The 16,716-nt window shown below is 45.5% G+C and overlaps 1 protein-coding gene across 12 annotated transcripts in view; it reads left to right on the plus strand.

Annotated features, from left to right (window-relative positions):
- ZNF536 (zinc finger protein 536) overlaps positions 1-16,716 on the plus strand; it is a 449,091-nt gene that overhangs the window by 20,613 nt on the left and 411,762 nt on the right. The window contains exon 1 of one of the 12 annotated variants that reach the window (XM_044932156.2): positions 10,204-10,251. The exons of 10 other annotated variants lie outside the window; for them this stretch is intronic. The gene's annotated coding sequence lies outside the window, so the exon portion shown is untranslated. Of the gene's footprint in view, positions 1-10,203; positions 10,252-14,642; positions 15,906-16,716 lie in introns of those variants that run through there. One more of the 12 variants, XM_044932154.2, reaches the window with a different exon arrangement.

Here is a 16,716-nt window from a genome sequence, read left to right on the forward strand (position 1 = left end):
CCAAGGATCCCCAGTTGGTCCAGTGGCCGTTTCCAGTTCTGCTGTGATAATGTATGAAATGAATTTGGAGAAGTGGTTAAATATTGGCAAACCTTATTTATTGTCGTCTACTTGGTTTTCTCCAGTTTGTCCTAGCTTCGCAGCATTTTGCAAAATTAGAGAGTATTCCTGGCCACAATCACAGGAGTAATTCTAGAGATTCACCCTCCTGAGAACCTGTCACTTTGCGGCGCAGGTGACAGCATCAGAAAGCTCCACTCTGGGCAACAGAAGTACCACAAATCCTTTATTTGACCTCAACCAATTAAGACTTTTTCTGGCATCCCACACTTCAAAACTAGGCAATATTGACCTGGCCTATTCATACAAGAGCCACATGGAGCATGGTGGCAGAGTCTTTCTGGTTTGAATTCAAACCAGATAAAAAATAGTAGAGGATGACAAGGGAATTGTCACAATTTATCAATAGCCTTATCTTTGATTTTAAGACTATATAGCTTCAAACAAAACAAAGCAAAAATAGCAACAAAACAGAAAGCCTACCAGTGGCTAATAAGTTCTCAGATTTCTATATGGTGAAATTGGGGAGATGTTCTTGAAAGGTCTAGTTGCAGTGAGCATATATGCTTGGAAAGAGACTTCTAAGCTTTTGTTGTATTAAACACCAACTGCATGTGTGTTAGAAATAATCCTCATAACTCCCTAATTGAGCACTCGGGACAAGATGTTATTAATACTGCTCCAGGTGCATTTGACTTTTGACCTTGGCCAGCAATGGTTCTGAGAAGTCATTTCTTCTGATGACTATTAGATTTTGTCCTTAAACAAGGAAGACCCTTGAATAGATGGATGTCTATTTCTTTTGTCTTTTTTTGCACCCTCTCCAGAAGTTTGGTGACATTAAGCAGGAAGGACAAATCACCACCATGTGCAGATTTCATATCAAATAAAAGAACTCAATTTGCTGCCAAATCTGGGTTTAACCTCTCCTAGATCTTTGGTCGTGCCTAATTAATATACTATTCAGCGTTTGACTTTTGTGCTTTTCATACAGATTTAATCTTAAAGAATGCTCTGGGTCCTGGGCTCACAAAAACACTTTCAACTTATTTCACGGGTTATGCCTTTGGGTTTAGAGGATAGCCTTGCCTGAGTTTTGAAGAAGATGAGCTGTATGGCTCAAATACTCTGTCCCTTTGACTCTTCCGCAAACACTGATTCAGTGCCTAGCACTGAGCTTCTAAATGGTTGGAAATGAATGTTGCATTGCAGCTATAAATACTAATACCAATACTTGAAGTGGGGGCGGAGGGAAGGGGAAGGATGCTACTCTGCTCCACTGTGGCACACTTTACAGGTCACCTCGCATGTCTTTTCTCACTGAATCTTCAGTAGTCCTGTGAGGTAGGTTCATTGTCTGACTTTCCTAACAAGGAGCCTGGAGCTCAGAGGTCCAGGTGACTTACCAAAACCCGCGCTTGTAGCAAGCGACTGCACCCTGGTGGAAATTCCCCACCTCTGCCTGCAAAACCTCTCTTTCCACTGTGCTGTGTATTTCATGGCTATGATTACTTAGATTTGGTCAGAGGAACAGAGAGGGAGCTGCTGGGTGCCCTGGAGCACAGCACCAGCTGCCCTGTGCCTTCTTGGGGAGTGAAAGAAGGCCAGGTGAGCAGTTCACAAAGCCACCAATCTGCAGTGCCTTTTCCTGGGGAAACACTGAGCAGAGTGATCACTGAAAACTTAGTTCTTATTTATGCCTGCTGCTGGGAACGTTTTGGGGGACATTCTTTAAATGGTTTCTTCTCTGGGCAAAGACAAGCACTTTCTGAATCTGCCCTCTTGCCAAGTAGACAAGATGTAAGAACATGTTTTCTATTGATTTTTAAAAGCAATTCAGGACCCAACTGGTAATAATAGGTGTGACCTGTGCGTTTTCCAGGCAGTCACAAGCAGCTCGGAGCCTTGTTGTGCGACTCTGATGTTTGGGATGTGCATTCTTTGAAGATTACTTCTAAAGCAAGGCGTCCAAATCCTTAATTCACGATTCTGTCTATTCCTGTGGTGTTTACATTCCACCATGGCAGAAGATCACTGTAAAAAAGAGAGATGAAAATGCACTTTTAAAAACGGCTTTCTTGCTCAGGCTTCCTTCAAAGACCCTGTCCTTGTCCCCTCTTGGTGATGCTGAGGTCTGTGTTTCATCTGCAATGAACATATGCATTAATGGTGATTTAAAGGTGTGTCACATTCTCGTGACACATCTGGGCTGAGCTCTGGGGCACTGAGCCACAAGGAGAGGCGCTGGTGTGACTTTGGGGTGTTCGGGCATGTCTCTCTGGCATCTGTCTCTGAAGTACTTCCATGTATTTTGCTAAGGAGTGCTTACCGCCTTTGCTGGAAGTCGATTCTGGAAGGGTCTTGGGAAAGTGGCTGGTGGAGCTGATTGATTTGGCCAGTGAACAGAGCAGGGCTTTGCTAGGGCTGGGCGTGAAGAGAGGAGCGCTGTTTCTACTGAGAGGCGTCTTTGAGATTTGGTGTCTGGGAGGGAGAGTAGCGCATGGAAATCGGGCCAGGTAGTGCCACTTGATTCCCTAGACGCCATAACGACTGTTGTCTCTCCTCGGTAGACTCTCCCTGGTATTATTCAAAAGATACTAAAATACATAGTAAATGAGAGGACAGGGTTAGTTTTGGTTTTGCAACCATGACTGTTTGATGCCCTTTTTTTTTTTTTAAGGGGGGCAGGTATTAAGTGTCAAATACTTGAAAACACAACTTATTATTTTTTTGCTGTCTCTGAACTTTGGGGAAGTCTTCAAGGCACACATAATCTGTCCATCATGTAGCCTAGTGCTTTGGTTAATGGCCTCTCTTGATGAACATTTGGGGCCTGTCTACCCCTCAATGTCCCCCCAAGTCAGCAGCACCTTGCCAGTGGGCAGCTGGGACCTCCTGATCATAGGGTCCTCTCTGGGAAACTTGGGTGTAGGAATCAGTGAAGTTGCTCAGTTGTGTGCGACTCTTTGTGATCCCATGACTGTAGCCTACCAGGCTCCTCCATCTATGAAATTTTCCAGGCAAGAGTCCTGGGGTGGGTTGCCATTTCCTTCTCCAGGGGATCTTCCTGACCCAGGGATCAAGCCCAGGTCTCCTGCATTGCAGGCAGACGCTTTACCATCTGAGCCACCAGGGAAGCCAGGATGGGCATAATTCTATATGAGGCCCCGGATCTGCGTGGCTGAAGGCCAATCAGAAACCATTTATGATGTGGTTTGAATCACTTATGAAGTTTTCTCTTCATTAACTGGATAATTATGAAATGATTCATAGTAGATCTTGACAAGATAGGTTATGGTGGATGCAAATGGTCTTAGGTAAAGGTTTGGGTTTTTGCATTTATTAATGTATGGACTTTTCCTATGATATGTTGAGAAAGCAGCATGTGGGCAGGAACACACAGGTGTCCAACATACTATCCCCACGGCCCTTTTCTATGTCTCCTTAGCATTTGCTGGCTCTTCAAGGGATGGGTTAGGGCTTCCCTGGTGGCTCAGATGGTAAAGAATCTGCCTGTGCAGGAGACCTGGATTCGACTCCTAGGTTGGGAAGATGCCCTGGAGAAGGGAATGGCTACCCACTTTAGTATTCTTGCTTGGAGAATCCCATGGATAGAGGAGTCTGGCAGACTACAGTCCATGGGGTTGCAAAGAGTCGGATGCAACTGAGTAACTACCACAAGGGATGGTTTAGCCTTGAAATAAAGAAGAATTGTTAAATTCTTTCTCCTTTAAAACTACTTTAGGGAGTGATCCCTGCAATTTCTGTTGGTCCTGGCTGACTTTGGCCATGTACCACACCACCAGGATTCCTGGGCCTTAGGTGCCTCAGATAAAGCTGAAGAAGGGCTACAGGGTGTGGAGGAGGCAGGTGTGTGTGTGGCAGGAGGCCAGAGGCTCTGGCCCCTTCCATTTTCTTCCCATCAATAGCATTCTTAAGGCCCATGAAAGTTGACTTTGGGATATTCAAATGTGTTTTCTTAATGAAATAAGCTTGAGAGACATGTGCCTCTCTTTTCTTTGAGTAGGCACGACCATGAAGCCTATGATAACTCTTACAGGAGGCATTAACTGTTGGAACATAGATACCCAGAAAATTGGGAGCTGGGGTTTGTATATGACTGAGTTGTTGAGGTAGGATGGAAACCAAGACAGGTGGATTTTGGTCAGATCTCAGAAAAATTAGCTTGGCAGTTTCCAGAGTTTGTCGTTTTAAAAAATTGTACCTTCATAGTAGAAATAGTAGAAGCGAAAGATTGTGAACTATGGGAATATTTAGAGCATATCTAATTATTTTAAAAAGTTGCCGTGATTCTCATGAAAGTAATTTAATTTTCGCTTCATTGACTTTGTAGTACTCTAAAGAAGGTAGAGAGTATTTTGAGACAATGATGATAAGCAATAGATAGTTAGAAAGAGTTGGCGGCCACTGAAGAAGCGGCCACAATGCTCCTTCCAGTTGGGACTTTTGCCCTGTAGGCAAATCTTCACCCCTTGGGAGCCCTCATTTCATCAGCCTCATAACTGCAGGGAGACCCTCCTCGTCAGATGTGGAGAGGGATCCTAGCTGGTGTTTCCAGAGGGCAGTATGAATGATAAATACAGTTAATATTCAGAAGCAAGAATTGATTTTAAGAATGTGCCTTTGATTCACTAATCTCTGACATTGAGACATTTTTTTGAAGTCTGTTGCTATAATTAGAATTCTATAAGCCATTTTATGTCTCTATCAAAATTTTAAGAGACATAGAAAATGTAAGGTTTTTTGGAGCTTCTAATTCATCATATCAGAGTACATCATTTTGCAGTTTGGGCTTCAGTGTGGGACAGTATTTCGGGCCCAGGGACTTGATCTGTCCCTGGGGTTGTATCGACAGCAGCTAGTCCCCTGCCCTGATGCTACACCACAGAGCTTGGATTTTAAAAATTGTTCATGAATTGTGTTTCTGCCTTGCTTTGACTTGTTCTTTGCAGCTGAAATGTGGGGCTGGATGATCAAGCAGAAGTTGAATGTGTCATTCTGAACCTGCGACGTCCCTGCCCTATTGGCTACGCTGTGTGTCCTGGCTGGGCGGGGGCGGCAGGGGGAGGCTTGGTTTCTGGGGACATGAGAGGTAGCATGACAGCTTCAGCTGGGCTCAGGTGAGTCACGGCTGCGCTTCAAAATCGGTGATTGGTGGCATGTGGTCTGTGAGCCATGTGTGAGAGTCCTTCCTTAGTCATAGGGAAGGAGAACACGCATTGCAAATAAAAGCCTCATCAGATTAGTGAGTCAGAAAAGACGCTAATCCCAACCCGATGCTTAATTTCTACTTTTTTTTCTTCCTAAGGCAGAAGCTGTTCCTGTTCTTTAAAAAAAAAAAAAATCAGTTTGCAAAAGGACTGATTTAACCACAATTGAAGGGGGGGGGTGGCGTGTGCCGTGTCACTTTTGCTCTATGACGATTAGCATGAAGATGAGTTGCACTTTAGCCGGGCTGAAACTTGTTCGTAACAGAATGTTAAATACTTAGTGAAAAGAAAGATTATGTCTATCTAGTTACACCATTCCTTGATATATGCTCCATGTCAGAGTGCCATTGTCTCCTGGGTAAAGACGGAGAGTTCAAATACCCACTATCTCTCCCCTGGTGCTCCAACTGCTCCGCTTTGAAGTTTTTATAATCCATCTGTCATCTTCTAGCAAGGAGGGCACATGTTCTGTACCACTCAATTACAGAATTCTCCTTTGCCAGCTCCAATGAGACAGGAAAGAATGTTATGGGTGGTTGAGAGAAACTGTCAGATATACTAAATTCCTAGGATTCATATGGACGGTGTTACTCCAGGGTAGGAATACAGCCCGCCTATTGTTCAAGTGCATTAAGGATACATTTGGCGTTGGGGTAGAGAGCCTTTGATTTTTTTTTTTTTTCCCTTCTCTTCCGGAGCGTTGTCTTAAATTTGATTGTTAGTGTCTGAAAAAAAAAAAAAAAAAAGATCAGTCAAACCTCCTCTGGAATGTGGACCTTCAAATGTGGATTGAAAATGTGACATTTGTTTTAGCTAACAAGGAGTCGGTGACCAAACTGTGCAGAGATTGTGAACTATCGGAATGCTTTTGTTTCTGTGGTTTCACTTTAGTGAAATAGGATTTTACTTGGGCTTGACAGAAGATGGTGACTAGATGCAGCCTGATCGCCATAGAAATAATTTTCATCATTGTATGAACGGAAAGCCTGAGCGTTGAATGTTCTGCCATCTGGTGAGATTGAAGAAAGTTAGCCTCGGACTGAAAAGTCTTTAAAATGGGTTATTTTATGTAAAGGCAATCTACCTTGGAGTGGTTAGTGTTGCTGGGTAGCATGTTAACTTCTCACTCATTGAGTCACGGGTGGTTAAATTCGTTGTCTTATGTGAAATGAGTTTGATGATCTCGGCTTAGCCTCTAGTGGGTATTAATTCACATTATGAAATATCCCAGAATAATTTAGCACCGTGTGGCATAATTTGCATTTTTACACAAGATAGGGGCAATGATAGTGTCTGTGGATCTATTCTTTTTGTTTTTTTCATTCAGAAGAAGATGAGTCTACTTTGTGGCTTACAAGATGATTGTTTGTGGGGTTACTGTTACGAATTTGTCGAGAGCATATGGCTTAAGAGCTTGGGGTGCTGAGAATAAGACATTCTAGCTTGGCCCTAAAAACCTAGCAAGAAATATTTGCTGGGACATAATTGCAGCAGAGATGGTCTAGGATGTCATGGTCCTGCCCAGAGCTGGTATATCCTACACATGTACGTTTGCACACAGGAGCACATATATGAGCGAATGCACAGGAGTTGAATACATGCAGTTGGCAGGACTCCATGGGTCCCACAGTGTGTAAAAGGAATCTTTTCCCTTTACAAAACAGGAAGGTTTGCCAGAAATGCAAGATACTATTACAATAATTAATTTAGTGAAACTTCTTAAATCTGATCTTCTGTTCAAACTAATAATGGGAGGATGGGGTAGCTCGATGTCGTTAATTGAAATCTGGAGACAATAAAAAAAATGTCTTTCTGCAACTTCAATACAGCAGTCTGGAACTGTCGGGTCAGGCTGTGAACCAATTTTCTTCTCATTACTTTTGATTTTGGAGTCAATACAAATTTCATCAGTGATTGTAGGGTGCACATCCTCGTCTGCATGGACCCTGTCACGGGAGAAGATGTGCACTCGGCCTAAAGATTTACGGAAAAGCAGTGCTGGTGAGTCAGGAGAGGGAGGAAGGGAAATGCTCCTTCGTGTGGCCGCCTTGCTCGCTTAGGGGTGATTGGCGGGAGGGAGACCAGGGTTGGGGAGAGGGGGAAGCCACAGGCCGCTCAGAGCCTCTGCAGGCCGGCCAGCTGGCCGCGGCCTCTGCTCGCCTGTTTCCTTCTTGGGCAGCTGCTCCTTTGCCCCCCTCCCCCGTCCAGACCTGTGTCGTTAGCTCAAGTTTTCCCTCTCTCCCATGTCTCCTCAATTTACAGATGTGGTGAGAGTACTCCCGCAGCACACCGAATTGAAGGCCCCACAGAAAGTTAATTGTAGGGAAGAGGAAAAAGGAGTCTCAACTTTGCAGGAGTTAGTGGAATTTCGAAAGCATCCTAGGGAAAGGAGTCTTTTGTGTGGAGAGGGAGATCCAGGATGTCTTGCACGATTCCTCATTTTTCCTGCACCCAATTTGCATCTTTGCAAGTCATAGGATCAGCCCATCTATCATTAGGTATTGGCTTAATTGGACATTTTTTACGAGCCCAGTTTGCTATTTATGTTAAAAGCAATTCGCAGAAATGCCCTTTCTTCATGATTCGGTATTGGCAATAGCGACGTATGTTTAATCACATTTTCCATGAGTAATTATCTAATTCACATGATTACCAATATAAAACAGGAAAATAGAACAGGGGCTTAACTCAGTCCTGCTTGGGCGGTGACACAGACATGTGAGGGACCCGGGTGAGGGCGAATGTTTGCTGGCTCTGGATTTCCTCTGTGATATCGTGGAGATTTTTATTAGCAACAGGAGCTCTCTGAAGCTGGGCATGTGTGAGAGAGAGGCTATTTGGAATTCTGTTATAATGCAGTTTGAGGTTCACTCTGTCTGCTTGGGTTCTTAACGTTTGGGGCTGTCCTTTTTGAAGATTTCCGGGAGATGGAGGTCACATTTTTTATTCATGTTGAAAAATATTCATTTATCAGTATTGGTGCCACTGTAAACAAGTGATAAAGTGACAACATTTACAACAGTAAAACTGACAGCATTTACTTTAATTTTCTGTCATTTTGGTAATTATATCAATCAAGACCCAAAACTAAAATGATATTTTAGCATGCAGTAAGAAATGAGGAATTCAGATCTTAAAAGACCATTACAATTAGCTTTGAAATGTTCGCCATTTTACCATAATTGTTTCATATAGCTTATATGTCTTCATTTACAGCCGAATATTCTGTTGATCTTTTATAAACAAAGTAGCACCCATCTGCTCCTTGAGACACTCCTGGCGCCTATTCATTGCAAAAATAATACATGTCCTAATGACTTCCACATATTTTGAAATCTCCCTTTTGAAATTGGTCTTGGCAGATTATTTGCAGGTACTTGAGTTGCATCTGTTTGCAATTTTGCAAATGCGGAAGACTTTAATGTTGAGCACTGCAAGAGGGCTATTTTAATCCTCAGATAACATTGGCTGTCATCAAAAGCCACATTTATCTTTTCGAAGGTGGGGCAAATGTTTAATGTTAAAAGACAGTAAAAGGTCAAGGCCAAGACTGAGGTCTGACTATTTTCCTTTCATACGCCATGCCTTTCACGGACTCTTCCTTGCATTTCTTTTCGTTTAAGTTTTAGCTTAATACCCATTGCCAAGAGGATGTTTTGCTGATAAAATGAAAGATCAGGAAGAGAGTAAATCTGAAATAATTGGGAGCTCCAGGATCGTGGGCTCGTTACCACCATGTGGCCAGCAGCTGACCAGCTTTAGGTCGACTGTGTTTACAGGGGAGAACTAAACAGCGTGGTGCTGGAGGAGACCCCGGGCCTTGATGCCGCTGCTGGCCTGCCTCCTGGGAGCAGCGGAGATGCTTTGGAGGGACGTGGCCCCCGTGAGGCCAGGGTGTGGTTATCTAGCTGATGCTGCTCCTGGGCAGGCCCGTCTGCCATCTGCACTCAGAGGGTCATGGTGGGGCTTGTTTCTTCTTTGTTCAAACTTGGGAGCCAGAAGCCTGAAGTTAGGTGAACATTATTTCCAGAATACTGTTTTTGTCTTTGACCTGGTCTAGGTGGAGCATCTGGAGTGAGCGGTCTTGTCAACTCGGTGTTATCAGACCGTCTAGGAACTCGGGCAATGGCCACAGGGTCGCTTCTGCTGCTGCGTGTGGCTCAGCTCTTTCCCGCTCCTGACCCCACTTCCCATCTTCTTTCCATTCCTCACTTGGTGGGGGTGCTGTGTGAGAGTAACCCAAGGCATCGGTCTTCCCTCTGGTTGTCATTTTGACCATGAATATCACAGGAAGGAATGAGTTAGGCCATTTGGGCAGCTTAAATAGAAGTTGTCAGTCATGGAAACCTTGGTGGCTGCAAAAACGATAAACACTTTGGGATCACCCACACAACCTACAAACCCAGCTCGCTTCCAAGCCACCTCCGATGACTCTGGTGACAGAAGAAAGGCTTTAAAACTGAAACCAGCTCCTCTTCTTAATCTGAGAGAAGAGCAAGCAGTGACAGCCCAGGTCTTGAGGTGTACCTTCAGAAGGAGGGGTGAGGTGTACGCACTTCTCATGCTATGGAAGACACCTTTGGTGCGCAAAAGGAAAGTATATGAGACGTGTGTTTTTAAAGAGTTGGTTCCCTTTTCTCATCAGTGGTCATCTCAACAGATTGACACCATTCTATGGATGCCTGGTTTACAAATGTATATTTTTATTACTAGTTCTTTAGTACATGTCATGTAGAGTAATTTAAAGTTTTTAATTTTTTACTATTACATTGGAATAAGTACACCATTAAAAGTATTATAGGTTTTTGGTAATTTGTTTAAAGGTAAGCAAATTACCTGAAACCTATGATATTTCTGAGGGGAAACAGAGAGAGCCTTGTAGCAGCTCATTTACTTTTTTGCAGGGTGGTGGTGGCGGCGGTGGCGGTGGTGATTGTGATTTTGCATGGAACAGAAACAGGTATCTGATGTTTTTGCTTTTTCTGCATCATTTATATTCTGATGCTTTCATATATGGGTGATTACACTTTAAAGAGAAAAGACCTCACGCTCTTCTGATGATCAAAAATTTCAAATTACCTGAGTGATGCATTGGTGAGCAGGGATACAGTTCTTCCCTTACAGAGGAAAAAAAAAAAATGCAACAGTGGGTTCCTGAGATTACCCAGGGTAGGGATTGTCCAAGGGTGGTCCTGGGAACCTGTTAGGAATGCAGGTTCTCAGGCCTGCCCCAGACCTATGGCATCAGAAACTCTGTGAATGCGGCCAGCAGTGTATATTTTAATAAGCTGTCCAGGAGATTTGGATGTAGTTAAAGTCCAAGAACCACTGTCTTAGGGCATGTAGTATGGGAACAACATTTTCAAAACTAGAAGTATATGCCCCCAAACCAGAGTGTGAAATTTCCTCATCTCCTGAGACCACCAAGTCTTTAGATCCAATAAGCCACGCCATTGACTGTGTAGTTTGGATAAAATGCAAAGCCAATGCAGGAGATGCAGGAGACGTGGGTTTAATCCCTGGGTTGGGATGAGGAAGAAATGGCAACCCACTCCAGTATTCTTGGCTGGAGAATCCCATGGACAGGGGAGCTTGGCAGGCTACAGTCTCTGGGATTGTAAAGAGTCGATCACAACTACATATGTATACACACGTATTCCTTTACTTGCTGGGTTTTCTTTCTGAAGTTTACCACTTAATCACTAGGATATTGAACATGTAGAGGCAGCTCCCCTGTGTTAATTACATTTGTTTTAAATGTGAATTCTGGAGCGTTCCATCCATCCATTTTGCAACAGGTCAAGGGCAGATGTCTGCTCTTGGACTTTCTCGTCCTGCCTTGTGTGGAGTGTTTCCCTGTCCAGCCTGGGGGCCATCAGGGTGGTTGTCCACGTGTGGGAAGTGCCACATTTCATGGAGTCACTCAGTTGTCCGTTTAGACTTTGCTGGGAGGGGTGAGAGGATTCTGCTTCCCACTGCAGAGCTTCTGCTGGCACTTTTTTTTTTTTTTTTTTTGGTGGCGGGGACAGAAAATCACCATTGTGTGATCATCCTGAGGGGCCAGGAGGAGAGGTGGTGGTCAAGGCCAACTCCATTGTCATGTGGGCATTGGCTGTTCACAAACAGTGCTTTCTTGGTAGGGAGATAAACTCCTAGTGGTGAGTTTAGGATAGAATCAGAAAGAAGTTCTTTGGCCACTCACAGCGTTGCTACTGAGGGTCCTTATCTAGGTTGGAAAGTGACAGGGTAAGGGTTCTCAGTTAGGAAATTACATCCCAAGCACCAGCTCTGGCCGCCATTCCTGAGGCGGAGTCTGGAATGAAGCATCAGGCCCCTGTCGGGGAGAGGGGAGATGGGCGGCCATGCCCTTAGTGCCCTGAAGCGGTCCTCCTTCCTGGGACGAGCCAGAAGACCCTCTGACCTCTGGACCGTCCCATTTACCCCAGTCTACACTGCACTTCTTGAGGCCTCTCCAAATGTGGTTCATGCTACATGAAACAATTTTAGATATGTAGATTTAAAATGTTAACAGTTGGGTATTTTAAGACCTATTAGAAAAATATAAGTAGCACATCCTAGCTGAGATTTCACAGATGTTATTGCTTAAGGTGAGGCTAAGTTAAAAGAAAAAAAGTGAGTTGATTTCAAGTTAATTTAAAGAAGAGTATTAAATAAACAACAGTCCAGGTGGCACAGGAGATGGTAGAGACTGTGAAGGTGGTCTGTGGCTGACTGAGAGATGGCTGCGGGGAGCAAGGGAGCAGGTGCCCAGGGGACCCCCCAGGGCCAGCCCACGGGCAGAGTGCAGACACAGCCTGGGCGCACGCTTTGTGGATATGAGTCCCACCCACCCCTCGAGTTTCATGCTGCTGGTGGGTGCACGTCTGTGTCTTGTTGGCAATGCAATTACTGGCACTGTGGGAGGCCTGCAGGTTCAAAGCTAGCGATGAGAAATCGAGTTTACCCCTTTTAGAGACTCGGGTTTGGTTTAGATGGTGACGATGGTGTTTCATGAAAGGAAGACTTCACCAACTCATAAAAGGCAAGGAAGAACCCTGAGCCCAGTGCCCCTTCCTCAGTAGAGGGACCCCCGTGGGGGTAGGCTGAGCTTGGTGCTTCCCTCCCTCCCTCTGCAGCCACCCAGAACATGGGTCCTTGAGGCCCAGGGAGAAAGAGGTTGTTAGCCAACTGTCCCTTGAGGGTTCCTGAGGGATCAAGAGGAAAGGAACTCGTGTACTAAGTAGCTCGGGGTGACATGCAATCAAAGGATGGGGCTGGTGTTGACTTGGAGGCCGTAGGAGCATCCTTCCTAGTGCTTTGCCCCGAGCTGCATTGTGCTTTTAGTATTTCAAGGTTGTGTGTTGGGGGACTGTGAGAATGAGTAAAAGGACCCCCTGTGTTCCTTTGTCAGCACCACTCTGCTGCCCTGGGGTAGGGGGAGGGCTGCATAGTGGTCACAGACTTGGAGCAGCAGGGCAGTCAGGGGCTGGACATCTCCCTGTGGCATTTTCAGGGCCCTTGGTTGCTGGGTACTCAGAAGGACTCTGGGGGGTTGGTGAAGATTGGAGGTGCCCTGGGGGGTCACTTCCCTGCAGAGGTGGGGATGTGGTAGGGACCGGGTGCCCTTTGGGGTGGGGGCTGCCCACTCTGCTGTGCTCACACGCCACCTCCTTCTCTGCACCCAGAGAGCTGGCTGGGGTTGGCTGACTGGGTGTTTAAGACTTTCCAGGGAGGACCCCAAGGAGGCCGAAAGGTAGTTTCTGCCTTCCAGGAGTTGACCACCCAGATGAAGGGGCAAGAGCAACCTCATGGGGATGACCTGTCAGAGTGGCAGGGCTCCCTGTCAGGTGTGGATGTGCAGAGAGAGGACAGAGAACCGCATGGTGTGGACAGGTGCGAGGGTGATGGCCCCAGGGGCCCACAGGCAGGCAGGACCCAGGACATGGTCCTGAGGAGGACCCTGGGGGAGTGTACATTTCCCTTGTGGAAACCAGTGCACAGCACCCAGCAGAGGCTCGATGAACATTTGTTAAAGCGAACTGAATGGGACCAGAGCCTGGTTGGGTAGTGAGCGCCAGAGCCCGTCTCCAGTAATAGCGTTTCTTGGGTCCCAGCCTAGGACCGAGCCACAGCCCGCGCCTGCCCCCAGCTCACCCGCACCCCGGGGGCCGTCACCCGTGGAGTCGGCTGCAGGGCCCTCGGGAACTCCCGGAGACTCCTGCTTCTTTTATTAACTCAGTGTCAGAGGAGTTGCCCATACCCAGGAAGGAGGGGAATTAAAAATAATGGGGTGTGTGCGTATCTGTGAAAGTGAAGATATAAAGGTAAATGCTACCATGAACGAGGGTATTATTCTCAATCCAGTGATTCCAGTTTTCTGTTCGTTTAGGTCTTTTCTGAATCACTGCCCCACTCAGTCCCATGTCAGAAATTTATTTGTGCTAATCAAATTTTCAGCTACTCATTCTGTTGCAAGAAATCTCCTATAGCCAAATTTGTGTGTGTGTTTTCATGTATTTATGGATTAAAATCAGACCCTGCCTTTCCATTGTTGTCTGTCTGTAACCAAACTGAAAGCTTTCCCCTGAATCTTTACTGAGGCAACTTTGTAGAAAGAAGCTCCCAGAATGAGCAGGCCAAAATTTAAACACACACACACACACACACACACACACTCTTACACTTCAGACTCACTGAAAAACTGCTAGAGAAAAGAAGAATACCCAACAATCTAGACACACAGGAAAGAAAACTTTCAGTTTTTACTTCCAAGTTTGGCAGCCTGGTGAACTTGAAAGGTTAGCTATGAATAAGCATAATCAGATCTTTCTTTTTGTCCATATTTAATTCAAATGAGACAGCTCTGTGTTGACTTCTAATACAGAAAGGCCACCCACCATGGTGGTGCTCCCAGCCAATGAAGCCGGCTGGCGAAAGCTTTCTTAAATGGTGCTAATCAGCCCAGGGAGGCCTGCCCTCTATCCCCATCAGTATTCTATAATTCAGATGTGCTGATAACCTGAAATTGAATGTGTCAGGATGCAGACATGTGAAGGGAAGAGGGAACTCCAGGCTGGAGGAGCCGGGTGGCTGGGAGACAATGCCTGGGGGAGGGGGTTTCATACCCTCCCCAGCCCCCACCCCCATAGTTTTGTGTGTGTGTGTGTGCGTGTGCGCACGTGTATGCGTGCATGTGTGCGTGTTATTGTTCCAGGCCAGGGACAAAATGGAAGGTTTCAAGTTCTGAAATATTTATAGGGAGGCTTTGGATTTTGTATATGTTAAATGAATCAACAGATATTTTGGCTGCTGAGGGGTGAATGGTAATTTGCGATTAATTTTTTTTTTTGGAGCCACGGCTATTTTAAAACCTTTCTCCCACTCTCTCGTACATGAGACAGACAGACACACACACCCAGCCCAGTCTGGTGAGCACGTCTCTCAGGAAAGTTTAACAAAAGAGTCGCTATTGTCACTGTCCCAGCCGGCAGCAGTGCAGCTGAGGGTCAGTTGCTATTTCTATTTTAAACCTTGATTTTTGCAAAGTTTGTCTTTTGACTGTTCTCATTCTAATCAGGCTTAGTTAGGGGATCCGCTCCAAGTCCACACCAGGCTGTGAGGACAGAGGAAGATAAACCGGGGGGATTAAACAAAAAGTTCTGCTCTGTCAATAGGCGTGTGTGTGTGTGTGTGTGTGTGTGTGTGTGTGTGTGTGTACGCGCGCGCGCGCATGTGTGTGTGTGAGTGAGAGACAGAGACAGAGACAGAGTCGTTGGCTAGCAGTCACTAAATGGCTGTTCCCTTGATTTCAAAGCAAGTGCAGTTCATCACAGAGCTGTGTGTTCTTCGTGCCGCAGTATTGGCTTTGCATGTGATTGTTGGCTGTGCCTTCAGGGTGCCACCCCTTCGGTCTCCCCCTTGTGCCCACGACCGTGTGTCCATTGGAGACAAGGCACTGGCTGTTCCAGTCCATGCTGTTCATCCAGCCCCTTGGTCCAGCCTAAATCCTCCCCAAAAGCCAGGGTGCCAGCCACCACCAGCTTCATTGTCGCCAGGATCCCACTCCTCTTTGACTTTGCTTGTTGACGTCTTAGTCAGCTCAGATGCCATCTTGTTTCTGCAACACCTCCTGGGTCCTCTTTCAGCCCACGGACTGTGGGTTAGGATGAAGGGTTCCTTTGAAGTTTTCTCTTTGTGATGGCATCTAGCGTTCTCTCCTGGTTTGGAGACATCTGCATAAAGCTTGTCTCTCCTACCAAGCTATGAGTCCCTGGGGGTGCTGATTCAATGTTGGGGCACCTCTGTATACCCTGGCATGGAGCTGGACAGGTCCCAGGAAATACAGGCAGGAGGAGACTGAATTGCTTGGAAATGTGTTTCTTGGGGATTTTCCATGTCCAGAAGAAGGGGCAAGGAGAGAAGAGGCGGGCTGAGAGTGGGCAAAAAGAGAGATACAGGTTGCCTTTTTCACCTTGGACAGACCCGGGGTCACCTCATCACGCCCCCCTCAGTCCAGGCTGGCTGTGGGGATGCAGGTCTGCTTTGCCATTCAAGTGGACACTGCTTCCTTGGAAGCTCATAGCTGTTCTTCCTAAGAGGCTGCTCTTTGAAAGGGTAAGGAGAAGGTTCTGACCCCACCCTCATCACTGTCAGACTGATTGGCACCACATGGCGTGCCATCCAGGAGGACCAAGAATTCCTCCCTGTGGTTTGGACCCAGTGGTGGCTTCCCCAAGGGAACACTTGGCATGTGTTTAATTATTCATTGGTGTTCTCATCTGTATCTCTCTACTCCTTGATTGTTTTGTCTTTCCCTAAAAATATTTATTTGAAATTCTGTGATCAAAGACTGAAAAACAAAATAAAGCAGGATATTAAAATGAAAAAAAATTTTTTTAGGAGGTTGGAATGTCAAGATCACTTTTATTAGAAAAGTTTACAAGATGAAGCCACAAATTATTTACGTAAACTTCATAGATCAAGTATGATACTCCCCTCCATGCTTCTGGTGAGCAGTATTGGCTGTTGCAACCTGGATTTAAAATACCTTCTACCTAAGACAGGACAAATTCGTTTTAATTAAAATCAACGGGTTTTTTTTCTTGATCATATTTTAACACACACGTACATACGCACACACATCTGTGTTCGGAATTGATAAAGAAAGAACTCTGGTTAAATAATCCACTTTTGTCTGACAACGGAATCCGTTATAGAGGTGCAAATATGCAGAAAGCTATTTGGAAATTCGTCCTCGTGGTTGTCAGGTTTTATTATGCAGGAAGGTGTCATGTTTGTTACGAAGCTGAGTGCAGATGGCAGAGTGGAAGAAATGGATCACTAATTTTAACAATGATTAATGAACAGAGATAGAAAATGAATTACATTGGACTATCGGAGGCAAGAAATATTTTTGTGAAAATTT

The sequence above is a fragment of the Bubalus bubalis genome, chromosome 18 (genome assembly GCF_019923935.1).
Source record: "Bubalus bubalis isolate 160015118507 breed Murrah chromosome 18, NDDB_SH_1, whole genome shotgun sequence".
Classification (NCBI taxonomy): domain Eukaryota; kingdom Metazoa; phylum Chordata; class Mammalia; order Artiodactyla; family Bovidae; genus Bubalus; species Bubalus bubalis.